We start from the raw sequence: 18,456 nt of genomic DNA, 5'->3' as shown, positions 1-18,456 counted from the left end.
CAAAATTAATGTGCAATTTAAAAGAGTTTGCAATTAAAACACTATTGTCCATTTTAAATATTAGTTATGGTTTATACTTCTTTTCAGGATGATTTCTGTTTCTCATAGAGTTTTTCTTATAAAACTGCTATAAGATTATAGTAGAAGAAGGTGAAAATCCTAAAATCGATAAATTCTTAAAGTACCTAGTACTATATTATCAAATCTCTTGGCAAGCTTCGAAAAATTCAAATTTGTGGATTCTAAAATTTCTGGCACTCTAAATTCCGAAATTTCCAAATTTCATTTTTTTTTAGTTTTCAAATTCAGAAGTGGGACAATGATCGTAGCAGTCGAGGCTCTTATAAAATCAATCAATCAATCAAATTCAGAAGTTTCAAAACGCAGGATTACTGAATTACTAAATTTCTGAATTTCTAAATTTCCAAATTCTTATATTTCACATTTCCATAATTCCCACAATTCCCACAATTCCCAAATCTCCAGATCCCATAATTCTGAAATCCTTAAATCGTCAAACACTTCAATCTCTAAATTCCAAAATTTCCAAATTTCCATATTCCCCAATTTTCAAATCCTCCTATCCCCCAATCTCCCAATCACCAAATTCCCGTAATTCTCAAATCCTCAGATCTCCAAATTCTCAAATCCTCAAATTGTCATGCTATTAAGTCTGCAAGTTCCCAAATTTCCAAATCCCCAAATCCCCAAATCCCCAAATCCCCAAATCCCCAAATCCCCAAATCCCCAAATCCCCGAATCCCCAAATTCCCAAATTCTCAAATCCTTCAAATCCCTAGATTTCCGTAATTCCCGACGGGCCAGATCCCCAAATCGTCAAACCTTTAAATCTCCAAATTCCCAAATAGCCAAATTTTCAAACCTTCAAATACGCAAATCACCAAATCGCCAAATTTTCAAACCTCCAAATTCCCAAATCCCCAAATCGCTATATTTCCAAATTCCCATATCCCTAAATTTGCAAATCAAAAAACCCACAAACCTCCACATACGAATGTGTCAAACGTACCATAATTGTAGTCTGCATCAAAGATAAATGGCATAGGTAACATTACATTATGTTTATGATCTATATCTCGCATCAGAAGGTGAAGACAATAGAAGCAACGTGTAAGTTTCAGCAAGTTTCATCAATTTTTTCACATTACCATCAGATTGCATCTAACATTTTAATAGCTGCAATCTAAGTTCCTGCTGCATAGTTAGCACCACGAGTAGATACATTAACAGTTCTCGAGTCCCCTCGAGTAATTAAGCTACCTAGCTGTATCTATTACAACAGTTATAAGTTAGAAATAGAACCACTTTCTTGTACGCAATTAATTTTTTTTTAACGGGAAAGAAAACTAGGTAGAATTACAAACAAATCTTCGACAATGGAATATTCAAATCTTTTTCATTTGCATGTTTCAAAATTCAAATCATGTTTTGAGATATTTATAACCGAAACTTCAAAATTATTTGGTGCGAATATTTTTTAAGACGATAGGATTTTACTATTGATTTTATAAATTCTGATACTTTGATGTTCTGAATTTTTATAATTCTACAATTCTACAATTCTACAATTCTACAATTCTGCAATTCTACAATTCTACAATTCTACAATTCTACAATTCTACAGTATTATGATACAACGATTCTATGAGTTTATGTTTCTATGAGTTTATGTTTCTATGATTCTATGATTCTATGATTCTATGATTCTATGATTCTATGATTCTATGATTCTATGATTCTATGATTCTATGATTCTATGATTCTATGATTCTATGATTCTATGATTCTATGATTTTATGATTCTATGATTCTATGATTCTATGATTCTATGATTCTACGATTCTATAATTCTACGTTTCTATATTTATACCATTCCATAATTCCACAATTACATAGTTCCATGAATTTATAATTCTGCGAGGCTACAACTGTACAAGTTCATAATGCTATGATTCTGTAGTTCTACGGTTCTATAATTGCGCGATATCATAATTCTATGATTGTATAATCCTGGGATTCTATAATTATACGATTCTACATCTCTGCGATTCTATAACTGTACGATTTCACAACTCAACAATTCTATAATTCTACAACTTTAAAATTTGAAAATTCTGCAATTCTACAAGTTTGAAATTCTAAAACTTATGAAAATAGAAATTAAAAAAATTTCGACGTTCCGAGGTTTAAACGTTCCAATGTCAAATTCCCAAATCTCACAAGTAAACTGCAAAATTCAAAAACTCCAACCTCCCAGTATCCCAGAAATGAACATATCTTATAATCCCCAATTCCCAAATCTACAAAAGTCGAAAGAACCAGAGTTCCACATTTTCGAAATCCCAAAGCTTCACATCTCCACACATGAAATATGTATTATTACGCATTCGGATCTGAAAGCGTTAAATCGAAAAGTAGATAGACCAGAATGTAAACTAATTACTCATCCAAAGCAAATTACTATGTTTAATAAAATTGTTCTGGTCTTGTAGATCTGCAAGAAGGTTTGCTGGAGAATACATAAGTACATTTGAAGTCGTTGACGCGTTTAAAGCACGGCGTAAGAAAGAAGAGGTTGTAGTGGCTTGTAAAGATGGTAATTTTCTGATTTCGCAGTTACAGAAGTATAAAAAATATTCATCGTTACGGCGTCATGCACCTTTCTCGAAGTCTCGCTCACTTACTCCTCCTCTTTTATCGCTTCGAGTTTATTCTATTGTTAGAGCGCACTTTGAGGTAAGTGTACCAGAACGTCGGTTCTTCTCTTTGTTAGTCACCTCGAAGAACAATAGAGCTTCACGGTACGAAAGAAGTGGAAGTAATGATCTCTAGAAACGGTGAGAATATGCGAGCTCTGAACGCGATTAACTTCTTTTTTTCCGGTTTTATCAAGTTCAATTAAATTTGGTAATCACCTTTCGTCGACTGTTGAAACTTGTAGTATAACTAATGATATTACCAGCATTTTAGAATCCGGAATATCGTGAGTTCGTGACATAAAAGAGTGCCCATTCTGGTGAACGAATACGCCACGTACGATTTTTAGTGACTCTGACGGAAAATTAATAAGTCCCGATGATTTTTGTTTATCTTATACTGTTTTGACTAGGAAAGACAAGGATAGTAGATATTTGGTTTCCATAATTCTCAGCTGAAAAATTAATAAAAATAAAGGGGGTTGTTATATTTCTGAAACGCACTGTACTAGTAATTTAATTTTACTGTTTATCAGAAGCGTCTAACAAATAACTGATAAGGTGTAATTACAAGCGTAGGGTGTTAATAATAATACAAAATAATGCAAACACAAAAAATTCATGTACGATACCGTGTTCTTAGCAGAATACAATACAACCTTCTCCTCTCCCATTTTTTCAAAATTCTCTGCATACAAGAAAAACATTAAACTGTATTACCGCGGACAACTTATATATTTAATATACCACACATACTTCCATATGACGTTAAAAAGTATGCAGCATTATATTTAAAAAACTGAAACTCAGTTTCATTCCTCGAAAAATAATGCAAATATAAAACGTTGATGTATGTCACTGTGTTGCTAATAAAATACAGTACACTTTTTGCAAACCTCATCGTATACGAGAGGAACACCAGACCATATTACCATGAACACCTTATATATTTAGCACTTGTCGCACGTTTTCATGACATTAAAAACTATACCGCATTCGATTTTAAAAACAGAACTCTACCTTTATTTTTGGAAAAATAATGCAAACACAAAGAATTGATAAACGTTATCTTCTTGTCAGTAAAATACAGTATAATTTTTTTCACTTCCACTTTTTTAAGGGTCTCTGGTGACCCAATACTCCGAGTACCATTTTTAACAACTCGGACAGAAAGCTTCGGTCATCTTTGTGTATCTTACGTTGTTTAGATTTGGAGAAACAAGGACAGTAGATATTTGATTTCCGAAATTGTGGAAAAGTGCGATTTCGCTTTGCCAGGACTTTGAAATCACGAAGTAATATTTTGCCATGATTTCTTTTCCAAAATATTCTTTGTACATCAATCTAGGCCAGCAGAGCTCGATTTTCCAATTTACCTTTAAAATTTCACGAGAAACATGCAAGTTTTTATGGATGAAGTTTTTTCACATCTCATTTTTCCGAAAAGGCGCTCTTTTTCGACCTACATTATTTTACAAAGAACATTTTGGAAAATAAATCAGGATAAAATATTGCTTCTTATCTTCAACATCCTGGCAAAACGAAGTTGCATTTTTACACATTTTTGGGAACCAAGTGTATGTTGCCACTGTATCACCAATACACTATAAGATAAATAAGGATCGCCGAAGCTCATCAATTTTCCGCCAGAGGCCCCAGAAATCTGCAAAAATAATACTCGAAGGTTTCGGTCACCACAGTTGACCTTTCAGATGAACTTTATGGTATATTGATTTGAAAGTTTTGATTTGATACTAGAAGTACCAATTAGTTAAATGATTTCAGGTTCCACATTTTATATTATAAAATTTTGTTAACGTATTCTTGTTAAGATGTCCGTATATTTCGTTACAGTAATGTTAGCTGATGCTTCAATACTTACATGTATTTATTTATTTTTCATTATATTTTCTATTTAAAAGTAAGAACGCATTTAGTGGTGGTCGTTTTAGTATTAATGAATATAACTATGTATTATACGTATCCTGTCACTATTCATAATATAAAATGAATTTCATGAATGTTCGCAACAAAAAAATGGCGTTAACAACAAAAAATGCAAAAAATAAAGCTGTCTTACATACCATTTGTTCAATTTTGTAATGCGGAAAGTCTAAAAGTTTTTTATGAAATTAAAATATCACAAAATGGCACTTACTGTCGGCGTAAAGGTTAAGCTTGCTGAAAATGACTACGCAAACATATCATGAATATTCATAGCAGAACATGGCTTATTGTTATTTATGACTAGCAATGTTTCATTACAGATCAATTGTTTAATTTCGAAACACGACAAGTGTCAAATTATTTGAAAACATAAATGTTGTGTAAAATGGCATTTATGGTTTATGAATTTCAAGGTTAGAATTTGCTGAATGCGACCATCAAAGTGTTGTACTAATATTATTAACACAAAATGTTTGTCAAACAGTGTAATAAATAATGTTACCGTATTATGGATGAATTATTTCGTATCAAAATGTAAAAATTCTAAATCGATTTTATGACATAAAAATATTACTAAATGGTACCTATAGTAGATCAAGTTAAAGCTCAAGGGATAATTAAAATTACTACATAAATGTTGAAAACAATTTATTTAGTTCTTTACTGTAGCAATTGATTAATTCACAGATTACTATTACTTACCATCCAATTCTCTGCTGCACGAGTTTTTCAATTTTAAGGAAATATATGTATATTTGTAAACTCCTGCAAGTAATATTAATAAAAAGACAATAAATAAATATTTTCTTTATAAAAATTTCATGTCAAAAAAGATAATGTCTATAATACCTTAAACTTGCAATATTTTGAAAAAAAATGATAAATATTGTCAGTAATTTCATTTATTAATTAATTTGTAGTTCACTTTTGCTTGACAAAGTCTAGAAGTTCCCTATTCCTGTTCTTCCAATTTTTGTTTATTTTCATGACAACATATTTGTTGTCATTAAACAACAAGTGATAATATCTGACAACATCGTTGTCAGTTGTTCATCGAATTGAGTTAATATTTTGTCCTACTTGAAAATTTTTACACGGCTTTTTACATTATAATCATTTATTTGATTTAGAACACGCGTTTAATTTAGTAAATTGTGGTGATCAAGTTTCCCTATCTCTGTAATCAAGTCTCCCCTTCAGTAAAGGATCGTGCGTATATTATTACAAAGAGAAAATACCTAAATTTTGTAATTAAAAACATTCTTTTATCATTAAATAGTAAGTTAATTGACAATATCTTAAGCATCCTAATTTAAGCAGCAAAGTATAGAGTGCTTCAAAAATTGTGGTATAAGTGCTCAGGAAATTATTCAGCGGTTAAACATAAATTTAAAAAAAAAAACATTTTCTCATATTTACCTTCAATTTTTGAAAAATTGAATTTGAAAATTCTTGAAAATATTTATAAAAATATTTATTTACAACTGTAAAAATAACAATTTCTACACTTGTGTCGTTAAACAATTAATTGGTGTCACAAATGAATAAACATAATTATTAATAAAATTGTTATTAGTTAGGCATCATTAGTTAATTGTTATTAGTCAGTTAAAAATTATTAGTAATAATTTAAACAATTTTTTAATTATTATTAGTAACCATTTTTTAAAGAACAGTGTCCTTTCCAGTATTATTGCTTATATGCGTATTTATCGAAGTTGCAACAAAGTTAATCTTACATTTAAATGACTGATAATTTTGAGTGTTTATATTTATTAATTTATAATGTTCATAAATTGTCTGATTAATGTAAGGATTGTCGAAGTTACGACTTCTTATTATAAACCATTTTTCGACGAATACATAAAACAATTTTCCAAATCAGTTCTTTCAAAAATGAATCCAAACATCAAAAAAGTTTATTCTTTTGGTGTTAACGTATTTTCTATATTAATTTTTTAGTATGAGTCTACGTACACATAAAAAGTCATTATGCACACATAGCTAAGAAGTTATTATGTACACATAACGTAAGAAATGACTATTAGCGCCACCGGAAAGTTCCGTCCACTAATGTCACCGTTCCAGTTTTTCACCTTCAAAGACCAATTCCACAAGAACAGAATGCACGAATTTCCATAAAGCCAAGAAAGGTTCATTAATAAATCACAAATACTACTAAATGTATAACCTCAATTAAAAAAGCAGACAGAACTTTCCGATAGGCCCGACATATCGAAAGAGCAAAACCATGATCAGCTATCCCACCTCGTCGCAACTACACCATAGGGAGGTCGGAGTGTTACCATATCGAAAATGACCGAAAACAGCGATTCACGAAGAGAAAGAAGACATCGAGGTAAAGAGAAAAAGTCTGGAGGGTTCCGACTGGAAGTTTAACGAACTCGAACAAAGAAAAAGGGCCTCTATAGCAAGGGACGAGGATTGACGAATAGGGTGCTACCGTTAGCTCTAACATTGGGGTGGAGCAGAATACACGTACATTCTCTCCACCATCAGGGCAATGGCAGCAACCCCCGTGTATTACGAGCAAGCCACCCCCATAACGCTACCCCTTGGTGCTGTATCGATCCATCGCCATGCCGGATTCGAGCCCCTCCAACGTGCCAGAAACTTCGGGACGCCGTGTGGCGGGCATAGTCGAACAAGAGAAACACACGGACGAATCTTCAGCTACTTTTACCTTTGTTTCCTCCACGTCGACGACTTTCTTTCTTCTATCCTTTCGCCTTCGTTCGAGAGGGCCAAAGATGTCACGTTTGTCTTTTCCATGGTGCGCGGTTCAATGTCCCGCTAACTCACCCCTGCGCGTCATCCCCCTCTGTTAGCAACATCCCAGCAGAAAGTGATGAATCATCCTACTTCAAACTAAATATCACACGCAGACTTTGGTGACTTAGTGGGTTTTGTACGGTTGGGTTTCGAGACGTGCTCGTTTGCAAATTTAAGACGCAAATTTTCTACTGAATTTTTTCCTATTACGCTTTGGAGGGCTCTCGCAGGAATGGTTGCATGCATAACTTTTCACGTGACATTGAACGATGAAAGTATATGGATGGAAATTTCTTTTCGCATATTCTTGAAGATATACAGTACTTCATACAAAGCTTGCTTTTATAAAAAAAAAGTAATTTAATGGTCTAGGTTAAGTTGGACGTATTAATATATTTTTAAGGCCGCTCGCTACACGTTATTATTTGTTGCATTTTATTTAAATTGCATGCTGCTCTTCTGTTGCATTTTATTCAGATTATACACTATTTCTTTTTGCTGCATTTTATTTAGTTTGCATACTGTCATTTTATTGTATTTTATTTTATGTGCGTATGATTATTTTGTTGAATTTTATTTTATATGCATATGATTATTTTGTTGAATTCTATTTCCATTGAATATTTTTATTCCTTTGCATTTTACTTAAATTGAATACTATTGTTTTTTGCAATTTCATTCAGATTGCATACTAGTAGTTTATTTCGTTTTTTTTTTTTAATTGTACACGGTGTTCTTATTAGAGTTTGTTAAAAAATTGTTAACAAAGAGCTGCGAGGCTCTATTTACTAGGAACGTATTTTTTAATCGCAGAACAAAAACAATTTAATATCTTGTGTTAACTGAACTAGCAACCTCGTATTTTTTCAAAAGCTGCGAACAACCAATTTTTCAATAGCAAGTTGAAATTTAATACACGACACGGTGCTCATATTGTGTACAAAAAAATTTAATAAGAATACCTTAGACAGAATATTAATAACAGTTTTTGCTTTATGCTTTAATTTTGTTGGAAGTAACGGACAAAACAAATGAACTGCGCTATGCGCGTCCGAACACGCATCACGATGCTTTGTCCTACAGTTACAGTTTTACCTTCGTCTACGAAGCACCGCGCATTTTGTAAAGACATTTTTATATTATTAAAGTATTTTCCGTTCACCTCAGCACTGCAGTTTATTTTCCTGGAGCTAATCCTAACAGGTTATGGGCCCAGACACATTCTGGTCGCGTGTGGAAAATTAAACGAACATTTTTTTAGTACGACGAATTTAATTCGCGATAGTGCAGTGAGTGTGAAAAGTTGTGAAAAGTTAAAGTTTTTGTCAAGATGAGTTCCTCAACTTCAGTGCGCATCGAACCACTCGGAAAAGACAATTACGACACGTGGAAAATTCAAGTGGAAGCTCTACTGATAAAAAACGACAACTGGAAGTACGTTAATGGCAATAAAATACGACCCGACGTAACTCAGGGCGAAGCGGCAACACAATGGGACGAAGCGGACGCAAAGGCAAGATCCGATTTGATATTAGCAATTAGCCCGTCCGAAATTAAACAAATTAAAAATTGCAAGACATCGAACGAGATCTGGAAGAAATTAGAAGGTATTTACCAGTCGAAAGGTCCGGCGCGAAAAGCGACGCTATTGAAGCAGCTTGCTTTGCGAAAAATGGCAGAAGGCGACGACGTGAGATCGCATATGAACTCTTTCTTTGACGCGGTCGACAAATTAGAAGACATGGAGGTTAAAATCAACCCGGATATGCTCGCCGTTCTTCTGCTGTACAGTTTACCCGGTTCGTTCGAAAATTTTCGGGTGGCCATCGAATCCCGAGATGAATATCCGACGCCCGAAGCGCTTAAAATAAAAATTTTAGAAGAGAGCGCTGCGCGAACCGATAAAGCAAAAGAGTCGAGTGATAGCGCGATGTGGGTAAGAAAATCGACCAAGCCGGACAGGTCAAACACAGCGCAATGGAAGCGCCATGATACCGCAACAGAAGAGCCGAATAAAAACGCGAAGGAAAAACTACGTTGTTTCCGCTGTAAAAAGATAGGACATCGAGTTTCGGAATGCCGCGGACTGTTCCACGGGCAACGGCAGTCAACTGCAGGAATGGCTAAAGAAGATTTTTCCAGTAGCAGTGCACCAGGAGCGAAGGAAGTCGCTTTCCAGGCTGACCAACGCATTCGCGAAAAGGGTACAGAAGGGAAATGGTGTCTCGACAGCGGCTGTTCATCCCACATGAGCGGCGACGCGTCTTCTTTCGTCGAGATGAAAACGTCAACGTGCGATACGTTAAACCTCGCTAGCAGCGCATCAACACAGGTGGAAGGTCAAGGTACAGTGCGATTATCCATAAAAGACTCGAATTCGCGAAAAACTATAGAACTCCGCGACGCGTTGTTCGTTCCCGACCTTCGCATGAACCTTATGTCGGTCGCGAAAATTACCGATAAGGGATGCAGTGTTCTGTTTAGAAAGCATAACGCCACCGTGTTTGCGCCCGACGGGGAAACAATTTTCACCGCTGACCGACGCGATAATTTATATTATGCACAATCCGCGTTTTTTGTGAGCGATGCAAATTTAAAAACGGTAAATGATATGGAATTGTGGCATCGGCGTCTCGGTCACGTTAACGAGGAAAGTTTGCGAAAAATAAATCGCGATAAAAGTATACGCGGCGTTTCCTTCGGAAAAGACGAAAAACTACCTACTTGCGAAATCTGTTTGCGATCAAAAATGACAAGATTACCGTTCCCAAAAAGTTCGAACCGTGCCGTAGGTGTTCTCGAGATAGTTCATACCGATATATGCGGACCGATGAGCGTCGAATCGATCGGCGGCGCGAAATATTTTATATTATTCATTGATGATTATACGCGATGGTGCGAAGTCTTTTTCTTGAAACAAAAGAGCGAAGCGTTATCTGTTTTTAAAAAGTTTAAAAATTTCGCTGAAAATCAAACAGGCGCGCGAATAAAGTATTTGCAGTCTGATAATGGTCGCGAGTTTCTCAGTAATGAGTTTAACGAATACCTAAATTCGTGCGGCATTAAAAGACGATTGACCGTAACGCACACGCCTCAACAAAACGGTGTAGCCGAGCGTAAAAATCGAACATTAGTTGAAACGGCGCGATGTTTACTTCTCCAGGCGGGACTGTCGAAGCGATTTTGGGCTGAGGCGATAGCGAACGCGAATTATACGCGTAATAGATTACCGTCTCGCGCTCTCGACGGCGACAACGCTTATTATCGATGGACACATAAAGTACCGGACGCGTCGTATTTCAAGGTTTTTGGTTCGAAGGTCATAACCCGAGTTCGAGACCGTCAAAAGTCGAAATTCGAACCGCGCGCGCAAGAGGGAATATTCCTCGGTTATTCGGATGAAACAAAGGGTTTTAGAATATGGCTTCCCGACGAGAACCGCGTCGATATATCTCGAGATGTAAAATCGGCAGACGAGACGTTAAAAGGGCCACTGAAAATAAATTGCGAAGAGCGAGCGAGAAACGAGAATTCGTATTCCGACAATAATGTAGAGATAGATATTCAAAATGATAAAACAACCTCGAAAGTCATGGAAAGCAGGGATCAGTTGAGAAACGATAGTCAAACAATCGATCGCGAGAATAGTATCGTTGAAGTGCCCATAAATCCTTCGCAACAGTCCGATTCTATTCCGACACGCGTGAACGAAGTCAGGTACCGGGTAGGTAGGCCACGAATTATCCGGACCGGGAGCCGTGGTAGGCCGAGAAAAGTACGCGGTACGGTCGAAACTCAAAACGATATTCAAAGTGATTCTCAATCTGAAGGAGAGAACGAATTATTCGAAGACGCCGTATCTTCGCATCCGACGGAATCAGCTGGTATGGCCGAGATACCGCTGCAAACCGCGCTTTCCGGCCCGGATAAAACGGAGTGGCGTGTCGCGATTCGGGAAGAAATAGCGGCGATGTTAAAGAACGACGTATGGGAGATCGTTGAACGCCCTCGTGATCGCGAAGTCATTGGGTGTCGCATGGTTCTCCGCGACAAAATAAACACCGACGGACAGGTGACGCGGAGGAAGGCGCGTTTAGTCGCACGCGGTTTTGCTCAGCGCCCGGGTTTAGATTACGAAGAAACGCACGCGCCCGTTACGAGATTGAGCTCGATACGATTGATAATAGCTCTAGCCGTCGAATACGATATGCAAGTCCATCAATTGGACGTGTCAACTGCGTACTTGAATGGAGAAGTCGATAAAGATATTTTCATGACGATTCCGGACATTCTCCCTGACGCGTTGCGCGACATCATATCGGACGGACCCGTAGAATATAGTGATAAGGCGCGAAAAATGCTAAACGAATTATCGAGCGGCGATAAAGTATGTAAAATAAAAAAGGCTTTATACGGTTTGAAACAAGCGGGTAGGCAATGGAATAAACGCCTCGACGAAGAATTGCGAAACATGGATTTCGTCCCCCTCCATGCTGATCCATGCGTGTATATATTGCGAAAGGGGGAGCAATTTCTCGTTCTTGCCGTATATGTAGACGATATAGTAATAGCCGCGAAAGATTTTAAATGGTTAGAACGCATTAAGAAACAACTCATGCAAAAATTCGAAATGACGGATTTAGGGAAGATCGGACATTGTTTGGGTATCGAATTTGAACACAACGGTACGGAAATAAAAATGCGGCAAAGCGCGTACACGAAAAGAGTTTTAGAAAAATTCGGCATGTTAAATTCGAATCCCGTGACGTCACCGATTGATCCTTCCCAGAAACTAACCAAATGCGAAAAACAAAGCGCCGACGTTAAAAATTTTCCGTACAGGGAACTCGTCGGATCCCTTATGTACTTGGCTACGGCCACACGCCCCGACATAGCTCATGCGGCCAGCAGTCTCAGCCAATTTAATTCGTGCTATGACCGACAACATTGTATCGCGGCAAAACGCGTACTACGTTACTTAAAAGGAACAATTGATCGCGGGATACGATTCCAAAAAGGCGACGGTATATTAAGGGGTTACGTAGACGCCGATTGGGGGTCGAGTTTGCACGATCGAAGGTCATACACCGGATTTATATTTTTGTTAAACAGCGGACCTGTAAGCTGGGAATCGCGAAAACAACGCACGGTTGCGCTTTCCACAATGGAAGCGGAGTACATGGCATTGTCGGAATCGACGAAAGAAGCAGTGCATCTGCAAAGTTTTTTAAAGGCCATAGGAATTTTTAAGCAGAAACATGTACCGATATTCAACGACAATCAGAGTACTATCGAATTGGCCAAAAACCCAACTTTTCATAGCCGTTCGAAACATATAGACATTAGACACCACTTTGTAAGAGAAAAATTAAAGGACGGCGAAATAAAAGTTCTTTACAAAGCGTCAAACGATCAGATCGCGGACGTATTAACAAAAGGTTTAACCGGCCCGCGTCATCAGAAATGTACCGCGTCTTTTATGTATAACGATCGACATTGTAAATAAATGCGTTGTAGTAATTAATTAGCGAAACATTGTATACATCAGCGATAAGCGTACATCCTTGTTTTGAGGGGGAGTGTTGGAAGTAACGGACAAAACAAATGAACTGCGCTATGCGCGTCCGAACACGCATCACGATGCTTTGTCCTACAGTTACAGTTTTACCTTCGTCTACGAAGCACCGCGCATTTTGTAAAGACATTTTTATATTATTAAAGTATTTTCCGTTCACCTCAGCACTGCAGTTTATTTTCCTGGAGCTAATCCTAACAAATTTACAACCATGCTATATTTCAGAACTTAATTACACTATCTGAAGTTTGAGTTTAACGCGTTAAATGCTGGTGTGAAAACGGGAGTGAATAGTATAGCGGGTTTTAGTTATTACAATTATGTAGACTAGATTAGTTTCATGTTTCAAATTAAAACTTTCGAACTTTAATAGAATGTTTTGATCAAGTTAATTGATGTTTGGAAGAACTGTGTAAATAATGAATTTCAGATGAAAAGCATTGTACACCGCGTCATTTTCATACTTATGAATTTTGAAGTTTTCTATCGTGAAGCTATTGCAAAATTTTAAATTAGTTTAAATAATAAAATAGTAGCGTAAAGGAACTAACAAATTGGGAACCAGAAGACGGTTTGTAGGTCTCAATGATTATGCGATGTTATATCCAATATTTTTAAAAATCATAAGGTAAATGTACCCTATATCGATAAACTGTTTAGTTTACTTCATTAAATGTGAGAAATAAATGATATAATGATTGAAACCTTAAGACATTGAGGTTAAAACTATTTTATGTACTGTTTTATAGATTATTCTTAAACGCATATATTAACAAGTATAATTACAGATGTTAATATCGTTTATAGGTTATGAAACGTGTAAGTATTTCAAAGGTCAATTTCATGAAAAAAATTTAGAGTTTCATGTATTCAATTGTATAAATAAACTAGAAACGAGAAATTAACAGTAAAATTTTTGTACAATATTGAAAAATTATATTTTATTTATATAAAGTATAAATTTATTTATATAAAGTATAAATAAAATCGTGCAACATTAAACGATTAAACTATTCAAATAATAAAATTATAATATTAGCAAATTATAATTATTTTGTAATATCAGAAAATTGTAATTGAATTTTTTAATGAATATATTTAAAATTAATATGATTATATTAATAATCATATTATTGAAATATAGCTATTTTAACTTTTTTTTTAAATGCTATTTAAAAAAAATTATAGTTAAATCTATATTTAATAACAACGTTAAATAAAATGCAAATTTTATTGAAAAATGATTATAACATTCAAGATGTTTAAATTTCGAATTATATCAAACACCTCGTATATTTCTGATTGTATTTAAAATACAGTACACTTCAGAGCCAATATGATGTCAAGTACATAACGTCAACGTAGACAGATTAAAAATGAAGTCCTCTTAAATGAACAAAAACACGGTGGTTGTCGCATTAATTACAAGCTGCAAAAACAATTATCGAGTGACAGGCTCGTGAGTGTTACCGGTAATCAATATTCCAAAAAGGTCCATTTGTATCGTATAAAAGATTGTCAACTTGACCTTATTTTTAAATATTGTATATATTTAAAACGTAATATCCTTTATCGCATAATTAACAATAATAATTACACAGATCTTTTTTCTTGTTTATTTAATAATTATTTAAATTTTTTAAGTATTTACATTATTCCTTAACTTGCTATATGTTAAATAATTAATTGATAATTAATAATGATTAAATAAATAAATAATTGTATACATGTTAAATAATAATGATTGCTAGTATCAGGCAAACAGAGTATTAGCCCTACGTTTCGAGCTTAAGGACTCCCACACGTTGTACAAAAATTAAATAAATTAATTTTTATTATTTTTGTACTATTGTTTTTACTATTATTTTTTATTATTATAGTTTGTCACAGGTACATGAATAATAGCTCAGGTGCAAACTATAACGATAGAGTTTTTTTTTAATAAGATTTTAATCAGATTTTGGTAAAGTTAGGTGAGTCTAATGCATTGTTTAATAGTCTTGAAGGTTAATTGTTAACAAGGATTTGTATATTTTTCATAATATGTATATGTACTTTTTCCCGGAGCACCGCAAACACTAGCGACGACCCTGCCTGCATCTTTTAATCATGATATACAGTCTGGAGCAAAGACTTCATTAAAAAAATGTACAAATTTTGAAATTTAGGAACATAGTTAGGAAATACAGGGTTTAAAAGTTTAGGAACAAGATCTAGAAATTTGAAGATTTTAGGAAATTCAGAAATTGAAAATTAAGAAATTTGGAAACTTGGAGATTGATTGTTTACAAACTTGAAAAGTTGGAAATTCAGAAGTTCAGTAATTTGATGATTGGTTATATGGAAATTTGAAAATTTAATAATGTAGTAATTTTTTAATTAGTATTTTAAAAATTTCAAAATTCAGAAATCTAGTAATGTGGAAAATTTCAAAATTCAGAAATCTAGTAATGTGGAAAATTTCAAAATTTGACAATTTCCAAATTTAGAAATCTAGTAATGTGAGAAATTAAAGGTTTGAAAATTTCGAAATTTGACAATTTTAAAATTTAGAAAATTTGAGAATTCGATAATTTGAGATGTTGAAAATTTAGTAAAGCGGTAATTGGTTATTCACAAATTCGAAAATTAGAAAAAGTAATTGAATAATTAGTCATTTGCAATATCGAAAATTTGGAAATAAAAAGCTAAAAATTAATCGTATATATTCATTTTCTCTAATACATTATTTACAAAAATTATGCGCACCATTTTTAAAATGCAAAAATCATACATTCAGAAAAAGTAAACTATTATAATTATGACCAATAATAATATACATTAACAATGTAAATAATAAAGAATTAAAAATTAATAACATACATTAACTTTCTATAAAAAATCATTTGATACAGTCCATAAAACAGATACCATTTTTTAAATAAAAAATAACGTAACTTAAAAAATATTAATTCTTACAATTTATAAATAACTAAGAACATAAGATAAAACACATACACATTTCCTAATAAATTGCACGAAACAGATAAAAATTATGCGTACCTTTATAAGATACGCCCTACATAGTCATCCAGCAGAAAAACAGTTAGGTTATGTTATCTTATAACCGAATTCATTTTTCATGTAACAACATAGGGAATAAAAACGCCTATTCTCTTGCCCCTTTTTCTCGCTTTTATCGTCGTTCGATATCGATTGCTATCATCCTTCACGTGCGAACGATCCAATGTTAGCCGCCCCTTATTTGCCATGTAATACACTTGATCGTACTGGTTCAAATCAATTTCTCTGTTGTCTTCTGCGATCAAGCGTGACCACGGTTAATTACACATCCTGCCAGTTCACTTCCGCTAATTTATTTGTCGATAGTATCAAAAGGATCAGAAGGATCCTTCTGATCTTGCGTCCATATTTAACCCTGGAACTTATAGAGGGACTTCTATCTTTTGATACAATAGGGTTGATTTAAACCCTGCCCTTGAGATCTAATGGTATATTCTTATACATAGAAATGATTTTTTAAATATAAGGCAAGATGTACTGCGTGTGAACCATGACGAGAAAATTGTGAGAGAAATAATAATTTAATTACTAGAGATGTTGTCAGATGGAGCTGAAATTATAAGAACCACACTTTGTCATCAGATTTAGTGACGCTTAGGATCGTTAATACGTTAGTCGCTAAAATTAGTAAGTTTTAAATTGCGATTCATGTTGATATGGTAGACAAAGGAATAGAATAGTAGTAGGTAAGGTTCAGATGTTAAAAATAAGCTAAATAAGTTAGAAACAAAGGCTCTAACTAAATAAAATAGCCAAAAATGCCCTTCAGTTAAATGAAAAATCCAATACCTTACTCGATGGCATATACAAAAAGAAGTTCCAACTTTTAGCCTATTTTTCCTATTTCACAACTTACAAAATTCTGAAAAAAATTCTGAAACATCACGGCCCAAATAGTGCATATTACAAAATTTGTCCAAATTTTTTTATTGCAATCTTCAGTTGCAGAAAATAAAAGACCGCAAAGAAAACAGAAAAGCTTAAACTTAAATGTTTCATTTTAAATCTATATTATAACTGTTAAAAAAATGTAAAAATAATCTTAAGAAAACTAAATCTATTGAAAAAGTAAACCACCTAGATCTTTTGCTAAGTTGATAATGACGGCAGAAGTCACTGAAATCATGATGACAATGTGAACAATGATCATAATGCAGGTAACAATTATGTCAGAACAGTAAAGATGATAGAAACCTTAGAAGAATGATAGCTTGAGGGGTTAAGGTGTTAAAAATGAGATGAGTTGACAAAAAATCTGCTAAGTGTGGGATTCGAACCCACGCTCCCAGAGGGAACCAGAACTTAAGTCCGGCGCCTTCGACCGCTCGGCCAACCTAGCTCTGTTTTGCGGATGTCGTTGCATTATTTTCCTGCCCTAAGGACATTAGGTAATAGATTAACCTTATAAAAATTATACAATAAAAAAATTAGTAAAAAAACAGTACAAAAAATAAGTGAAAAAATCAGTAAAAAAAATAGACTTAAATATTCGTCAGTATATGTAAAACAATGTTTATTCATTCAAGAAATTAATAAATGTAAATTAAACACCGTTAAAATTTATAATGTTGTAAGTCAGTATCCTTCGTATTTCGAACGTTTAACGAACACTTTACCGTACGCCGCGCCGCTTGGAAACTCGATTAGTATGCAGAGAAAAGTAATTTATCGACAGTTCGTTAACGAAACGGAGGGAAAAGGGGGTTTGGGTTTTGCAGCAACCCTATCCACCAGATGACTAGTGTGGTCTCCCTCTTTCCATCATTCGACCCTAACTGCGGCACATTATAGTGTACCCGTACAAGATTGTCACCGACTGTGTCCAATTTTATTTCCGACTCTAATTGATCGACTAAAGTGTCCTAAACACTTTCATTTGTAATTGTAATACATTATACGAACATTGTCAATTAAATTCATTATTCAACTTGTTGATAAAGTTAAAGTTGTTGTCTGCTTTTAAATTTACCGCCTAAAATGTAGAGGTTTAACTTCAAAATTAAATAGGAACAATTTTGCGAGATGTTATAGGCAAGATTATATAATTATATGTTTAATAGATTCTGTAATTATATGTAAGGGAAGATTATGTAATTAGATGTTAAATATAAATGGTTAATTATTCGGTGTCATTGTTGACTTAAAATTAATTTTGTCAATAACTTTGTACTACGAAGTAGATAGCAGTATATAATTTTCAAAAATCCGTAATATAATAAAAACAAACCATGCCAAACAAACAAATTTGTTTAATAAAAGTCTTCAGAAAAAGACAATGCTTTATATACAGCTACATAAAGACCAAAAATATGTCATTGAATTTTTTCGAAATTCTTATATTTCACTAAATAGGAAAAATAA

At 34.1% G+C, this 18,456-nt stretch overlaps 1 non-coding gene across 1 annotated transcript; it reads right to left on the bottom strand.

Moving 5' to 3' along the window:
* Nucleotides 1-17,351: 17,351 nt before the first annotated feature.
* TRNAL-UAA (transfer RNA leucine (anticodon UAA)) lies at nt 17,352-17,434 on the bottom strand. Its single transcript has one exon. It is a non-coding gene; the product is annotated as a tRNA-Leu (tRNA).
* Nucleotides 17,435-18,456: the final 1,022 nt, after the last annotated feature.

This window comes from Megachile rotundata, chromosome 4 (genome assembly GCF_050947335.1).
Source record: "Megachile rotundata isolate GNS110a chromosome 4, iyMegRotu1, whole genome shotgun sequence".
NCBI classification, from domain to species: domain Eukaryota; kingdom Metazoa; phylum Arthropoda; class Insecta; order Hymenoptera; family Megachilidae; genus Megachile; species Megachile rotundata.
This window is presented reverse-complemented; position numbering and strand designations above follow the sequence as displayed.